A 7,702-nucleotide genomic window follows, 5' to 3' on the forward strand; every position below is an offset into this window, starting at 1 on the left:
TCTAATAATCATGAGACCTTGCCGTTGGTGAGGGGGCTAGTGCTCAGGGATACAGAGTAGCTGGACCGAAGGTGCGACCATATCGGAGAGATATGGATATCTGTTGAGAGCCAGACTAAGGAATGATTCCTGAAAGAGGGCAGCAGCTCTTTCAGTAGTTGTTAGGGGCGTGAGTCACAATGACTTAAACGGCCATATCAACATCACTCAGTCCTCTGAGTACTGGGAAGCTGAAAGCAATAGAAAACTACAGCTGTTTTTTTTTCCCAAGAAAATGTGGCTTTCTGCATTTTTACATAACAATAATGGTGGCGCCTTCCTTGGTAAAATATTCCGGAGGTAAAATAGTCCCCCATTTGGATCTCCGGGTGGGGACTACTAAGGAAGGGGTCACCAAAAAATTAAAAAATAACATTCTACTACTCGGAGCGTGGAATGTTAGAAGCTTAAAAAAGGTTGGTAGGGAGAAAATTTAAAAAGGGAAATGGATAGGGTAAATGTGGATATAGTAGGAATTAGTGAGGTTCGGTGGGAAGAGGAAGTCGACTTTTGGACAGGTGATTTTAGAGTAATTAACTCAGCGTCAAATAATGGGCAGGCAGGAGTAGGTTTCGTGATGAACAAGAAGATAGAGAGGAGACTGGAGTATTTCAAGACGCATAGCGATAGAATCATTGTAATAAGGATAAAATCAAAACCTAAACCGACAACGATTGTTAACGTCTATATGTCTACAAGCGCCCATGATGATGATGAGGTAGAGATGATGATGATGATGATGATGAGATGATGATGAGATGATGATGAGATGATGAGATGATGATGATGATGATGATGTATACGAAGAGATTGATGAAGCAATTAAACACGTAAAAGAAGATGAAAATTTAATAATAGTTGGAGATTGGAATGCAAGCATTGGAAAAGGCAAGGAAGGAAATATAGTGGGTGAATACGGGCTGGGCAAAAGGAATGAAAGAGGGGACCGACTTATAGAGTTTTGCACGAAGTATAATTTATTAATTGCCGACACCCAATTTAAAAATCATAATAGAAAAATAAACACTTGGAAATGGCGAGGCGATACTGCAAGGTATCAAATAGATTATATCATGGTTAAGCAAAGATTTAGAAATCAACTCGTTGACTGCAAAACTTACCCTGGAGCAGACATTGACAGCGACCATAATTTGGTTATAATGAAATGTAGATTGGAGTTTAAAAACCTGAAGAAAAGGTGTCAAATGAATCGGTGGAATTTAGAGAAGCTTGAGGAAGAGGAGGTAAAGAAGATTTTTGAGGAGGACATCGCAAGAGGTCTGACTAAAAAAGATAAGGTAGAAAATGTAGTAGAAGAATGGGAGAATGTTAAAAAGGAAATTCTTAAATCAGCAGAAGCAAACTTAGGCGGAATAAAGAGAACTGGTAGAAAACCTTGGGTTTTAGACGATATATTGCAGCTGATGGATGAACGTAGAAAATAAAAGAATGCTAGTGATGAAGAAAGTAAAAGGAACTATCGGCAATTAAGAAATGCTATAAACAGGAAGTGAAAACTGGCGAAAGAAGAGTGGATTAAAGAAAAGTGTTCAGAAGTGGAAAGAGAAGTGAACATTGGTAAAATAGACGGAGCATACAGGAAAGTTAAGGAAAATTTTGTGGTACATAAATTAAAATCTAATAATGTGTTAACAAAGATGGTACACCAATATATAATACGAAAGGTAAAGTCGATAGATGGGTGGAATATATTGAAGAGTTATACGGAGGAAATGAATTAGAAAATGGTGTTATAGAGGAAGAAGAGGTTGAGGGGGATGAAATGGGAGAAACAATACTGAGATCTGAATTTAAGAGAGCATTAAAAGATTTAAATGGCAGAAAGGCTCCTGGAATAGACGGAATACCTGTAGAATTACTGCGCAGTGCAGGTGAGGAAGCGATTGATAGATTATACAAACTGGTGTGCAATATTTATTAAAAAGGGGAATTTCCGTTAGACTTCAAAAAAAGTGTTATAGTAATGATACCAAAGAAAGCAGGGGCAGATAAATGTGAAGAATACAGAACAATTATTTTAACTAGTCATGCATCAAAAATTTTAACTAGAATTCTATACAGAAGAATTGAGAGGAGAGTGGAGGAAGTGTTAGGAGAAGACCAATTTGGTTTCAGGAAATGTATAGGGACAAGGGAAGCAATTTTAGGCCTCAGATTAATAGTAGAAGGAAGATTAAAGAAAAACAAACCAACATACTTGGCGTTTATAGACCTAGAAAAGGCATTCGATAACGTAGACTGGAATAAAATGTTCAGCATTTTAAAAATATTAGGGTTCAAACACAGAGATAGAAGAACAATTGCTAACATGTACACGAACCAAACAGCAACAGTAACAATTGAAGAACATAATAAAGAAGCCGTAATAAGAAAGGGAGTCCGACAAAGATGTTCCCTATCTCCGTTACTTTTTAATCTTTACATGGAACTAGCAGTTAACGTTGTTAAAGAACAATTTAGATTCGGAGTAACAGTACAAGGTGAAAAGATAAACATGCTACGATTTGCTGGTGATATAGTAATTCTAGCCGAGAGTAAAAAGGATTTAGAAGAAACAATGAACGGCATAGAGAAGTCCTACGCAAGAACTATCGCATGAAAATAAACAAGAACAAAACAAAAGTAATGAAATGTATTAGAAATAACAAAGATGGACCACTGAATGTGAAAATAGGAGGAGAAAAGATTATGGAGGTAGAAGAATTTTGTTATTTGGGAAGTAGAATTACTAAAGATGGACGAAGCAGGAGCGATATAAAATGCCGAATAGCACAAGGTAAACGAGCCTTCAGTAAGAAATATAATTTGTTTACATCAAAAATTAATTTAAATGTCAGGAAAAGATTTTTAAAGTGTATGTTTGGAGTGTCGCTTTATATGGAAGTGAAACTTGGACAATCGGAGAATCTGAGAAGAAAAGATTAGAAGCTTTTGAAATGTGGTGCTATAGGAGAATGTTAAAAATCAGATGGGTGGATAAAGTGACAAATGAAGAGGTATTGCGGCAAATAGATGAAGAAAGAAGCATTTGGAAAAATATAGTTAAAAGAAGAGACAGACTTATAGGCCACATACCAAGGTATCCTGGAATAGTCGCTTTAATATTGGAACGACAGGTAGAAGGGAAAAATTGTGTAGGCAGGCCACGTTTGGAATATGTAAAACAAATTGTGAGGGATGTAGGATGTAGAGGGTATACTGAAATGAAACGACTAGCACTAGATAGGGAATCTTGGCGAGCTGCATCAAACCAGTCAAATGACTGAAGACAAAAAAATAAACAAAATTTTACGGTAATAATCAAACTGTTTTCTACTAGACTTAAAATAAAATTTACCTTCGTTAATCACTAACCACGAAACCAGTTTCAAAATTATAAATTAAAAAATAATTATTAATAAGCTGTAGTAGGCTACATTCAACGCAGTTCTTAAGTGTTTTTTATCTGTTAACTACTTTCGGATGTAATTATAACGAGCCAGATGTCTTTATAAAACTTTCTTTCGAATTTCTAAATCTTCAGTTTCTAATCTACATTAATAACTGAAGTTTTATTTTAAAATTCTTATATTGATTCCAAAAGTACATCCGGTTATAAATTCAAATCGATTTTGTGTACACTCGCATTTACATTTTTCCATAATAAAAATATTAAAAATTTCCTATTTAGGAAATATAATTATATCATATAATATATAATATAAAATTTAAAATAATATAATATAAAATATAAATATATAATAAATTATATAACATAATATTTAGGAAATTATTTTTTAGTAGGCAGAATTTTTCCTGATGAGTTCACTCAGGGTTAAAAAACGTAACAAACCTTTACAGTTACATAAAAAAAATGTATATATTATTGAATATTAGTAATTCGGATAATTTTTACAATGAATGTACTAAGAAAAATGTTAAAATGTATGAAAAAGAAATCTCTCATCAAAACTCGTGATGACACCTGCTAACCTTATATAAATGTGTACAATTTAAAATCAATTTATACGTATAAACTTTAAATAACATTCACTCCCGTAAAATTACCTCTCACGTTCCTTTTCCTAAAGAATGAAATTTTGTAGAGGTACCCGTTTGATTTCTAAAATTAAATTGAAAATTGCTATTTTTTAAAAAGATTTATAAACGTGAGCTTTTTAATAATGTAATTATCCCAACAAAACACAAAGTTAGTACAGTTTAAAAGTTAAGAATTGTATTTAAATTTTATTTTTTCAAATCGGGGGCATTACTAAAAATAAATTATGAAACTGGCAAATACATCTGAGATAGATAATACATTTGATAGAGATTCTGAAATAATTTTCTTATTTAAACATAATTTTTAAGTCATAATCTTATTTTCTAAAAAAATAATCAATTAAAATTAAATATTAGTATTTTGCAATTGTATTTTACTTTTCTTGATATGACAATGGAATACGCGATCAGAAGTAAAGCTGTGAAACTAAATTTATTAATGGAATGGAATGCTGTTTAATGAAAGTAATTCAAGGCTTGAAAAATGTTGACAGGACTAATTAAAACTTTGCACAATACAACGTTACATAAAATAAGGCGAAATGCGCAACGGTGCTCAAAGTTTGAAATGTCGTGCCCAATTAAACAGACTGCTCTCCAAGACAACAATGATTGTTCAAAAGTAGTAACGGAGAGTAAGCGGACAAGTAGTTTTGAAACAAACTGTACTGAAGAAAAATGTACGATAATAGCGCATGCAATAATAATTTTTTAACAAAGTTTCTTGCTGGTAGCAAAGTTTAATGAGAAAAATCAGAAAACTGTGTATACGTTATATATCTATAGTCTGCATAAAGATAATTTGTTTCTTTTTTTATTTCATTGAAATAGGAAAAATTACTCGTTAAAGTTAGTTTTTTATTATTATTAAACTGGAGATATCTTCTTAATCCCCTTACACTTAAGGATTTGGTCGGTGCTTGTTGAAAAGTTACAAATTAACAATGACAATTATAAATGTTAAATCTTTTAAAAGAAAATTCATTTAACGTATTAAAATTTCCCTATGAAAAGGGATACATAACGATCTTCTTTCGCAGATTTCTTCTGTTCGCGTAATCGGGATAATCTATATAAAAAAATTTTACTGAATCCTCTAGCAATGCTTTTTAAAACATGCTTTGGTAAATGAAGGATTCACATAAAAATTTCATTAGTTATAACTTTATTAGATTCTACCCAGAAAAAAAACACCACATAAGGTGTTTTTTTTTTCAAATGAACACCTGAGATTTGCATTTGAAAAAACTTTTCTTTCACTTTGAGACTTATTTCCTGTAAGCTGATCATATTTTCCCAACTGATACTGGATTCCCTTACCAAGTCAAATCCTTCTTCCGTTTTTTCTTTTTTTTTACTTTCCCATCTATAGCGATATACGCTGCTAAATTTATAACTAGAACGATCGGTAAAAAAAAACTAAAAAAAATGTATCTCTTTTTTAACTTTTGTGTCTTAAACAGACGTTAAAAAAATTAACGAAAAATAAATTGTAAATCTGAAAAAAAGCACTTATTCTAATATTCTCAAGCGCAGAAAAAAATATTTCTGTCAGATATAGTTTGTGCATATACACGTATTTATTTCGGTCTATATTTGGTCTTATAACTCTGGATTTGTTCACGAATTTTCTTCAAATATCGTAGGCAGGTATTACCTTTGGCGAAAGAATGTTTACTTTGCAAAATGAGGAAAAGAAATAGGGATGTTTGGACCGAAATAAAATTTCAGATCTGTACCGGAACCTTTCAACAAAAAAACAATTTTACTAAAGGTGAAGGTTTTTTGACAATATCACAAATTACCAAAATTTTTTGTTTGATACTCACTACTCCGCAAAATAAATTACTATACATAATTTTATTTTTATGCTTCAGAAAAGGATTTAATGGGGTTTGTTTGTATCTATATTTTCTACGTATTTTATTTTGTAAACAATTTTAAATAGTCGTTTTTTCAAATTTATTATCATCACTTAGAGATTTTCTTCTTAAAAGTTAATTTGACCCAAATCCCACCCTTTTATTTTGGGATCCACAAAATAAAAATAAAATTTTTTTCGCATTTTCAAATTTTTAATGTTCAGCACTTATTGTTTTAACAATAAAGTCACTAAAATAAATTAATATTCCTTCCCTAATGAAAGAGCTTCCATATTTTATAAAAGAAATTTAAAATATTTTTTCATTCCGGTTTTAATTTATTTAAATTCAATTTTAACGAATATTTTAATCATTAAAAACGCCCAGAAAGTTTTAAAAAGTCAAAACATATATTTTGAAGTTGTGATCTAATATTCTAATAATAATAATTTTGACTATTACTTTACTTGGTTGAGCATCCTGATTTCAAAAATTAAATTTAAAAGCTTCTGGAAGGGGTGATACGCCCAATCAGACGTTTATACGTCATAGTGCAATCGCATCACAATAGAAATATCAACAAAAACACATCAGTCACAGCAAAAAAGATACAATACATACATCAAGATATAGAAAACAGATTACAAAGAAAAATGTAACATCAAACGTACTGCAGGATGCAAACCACAGCAAAAAATACATCAGAAATACACAGAATACTCAGTCTCACAACAATATAAACATCACATAAAATAAATCATCAAAATCAATCCAGCAAGTACATTAAAATACGCCTGAAATGAGACATTCATAAACACTACACGATCAGTGTAACAACGCAACACGTATAAATGTATCCATCAAACAGCAGTACAAGTCTGCAGTCAAGGAACGCAATAAATAAAAATACTACGTACTACAATAGGGCTCCAAGAAAAGGAAATTAACACAAGGGTAGATAAGCATCATAGACATAATATATATCACAAGCAAAATACTCAAATATAACCAAACAAGAGAATTATAAATCAAAAACATTACATCATAAACTAACCAGGCACAAATACATATCCCTTATACGAACTACCTTGGGATGCCATCAGATACACGAGCGGATTGTCCGCGGCCTCTTCACGTCAAGGCGACTCCATACATGCACGGGCGACTCCCTTCTAGATCATCCGCGGATCTGTCCACCCCCGCACCATCCGACGCCCCTATTGTTTCGTGATTCCTACCATTCTAGGAGGTCTTTCATCATAATTTTCACATCCCTAGTGATCGCGTTCCAGGTTACTTTCTTTTCTATCATTATGCCCATCAGCTTCTCAGGCTGGAACATCACTTCCCTGGCTAGTATTTCAAGTAGCTCGGTCCTAGGTCTTTCGTATCTCGGACAGTGTAAGAACACGTTGTATGGCGTTTCCTCCACATCGTATAACGGGCAGTTCAGTTCGAGACCGTATTAATGAAGGTAATCTTTGTACCCCCTATGGCCCGCCATAAACTTCGTAAGGCAGTAATCCAGCGAGCCATGAGCTCTGCCTCGCCAGCATCTTACATCTCTCACCAGGAGGTGTGTCCATCTGCCTTTTGTACTGCCGTCTCCCCGTTCCTATCAGTTGTTCTCCATCTACTCCGTCAGTGTCCGTGTTCATCTGTTTCTGGCTGCGGGAGAGAGCACCTTAAGATCAGGTAATCTTATCCATAATTCGATTACCAGATCTATCAGAAGAAGT

Source organism: Lycorma delicatula, chromosome 3 (genome assembly GCF_047948215.1).
Source record: "Lycorma delicatula isolate Av1 chromosome 3, ASM4794821v1, whole genome shotgun sequence".
NCBI classification, from domain to species: domain Eukaryota; kingdom Metazoa; phylum Arthropoda; class Insecta; order Hemiptera; family Fulgoridae; genus Lycorma; species Lycorma delicatula.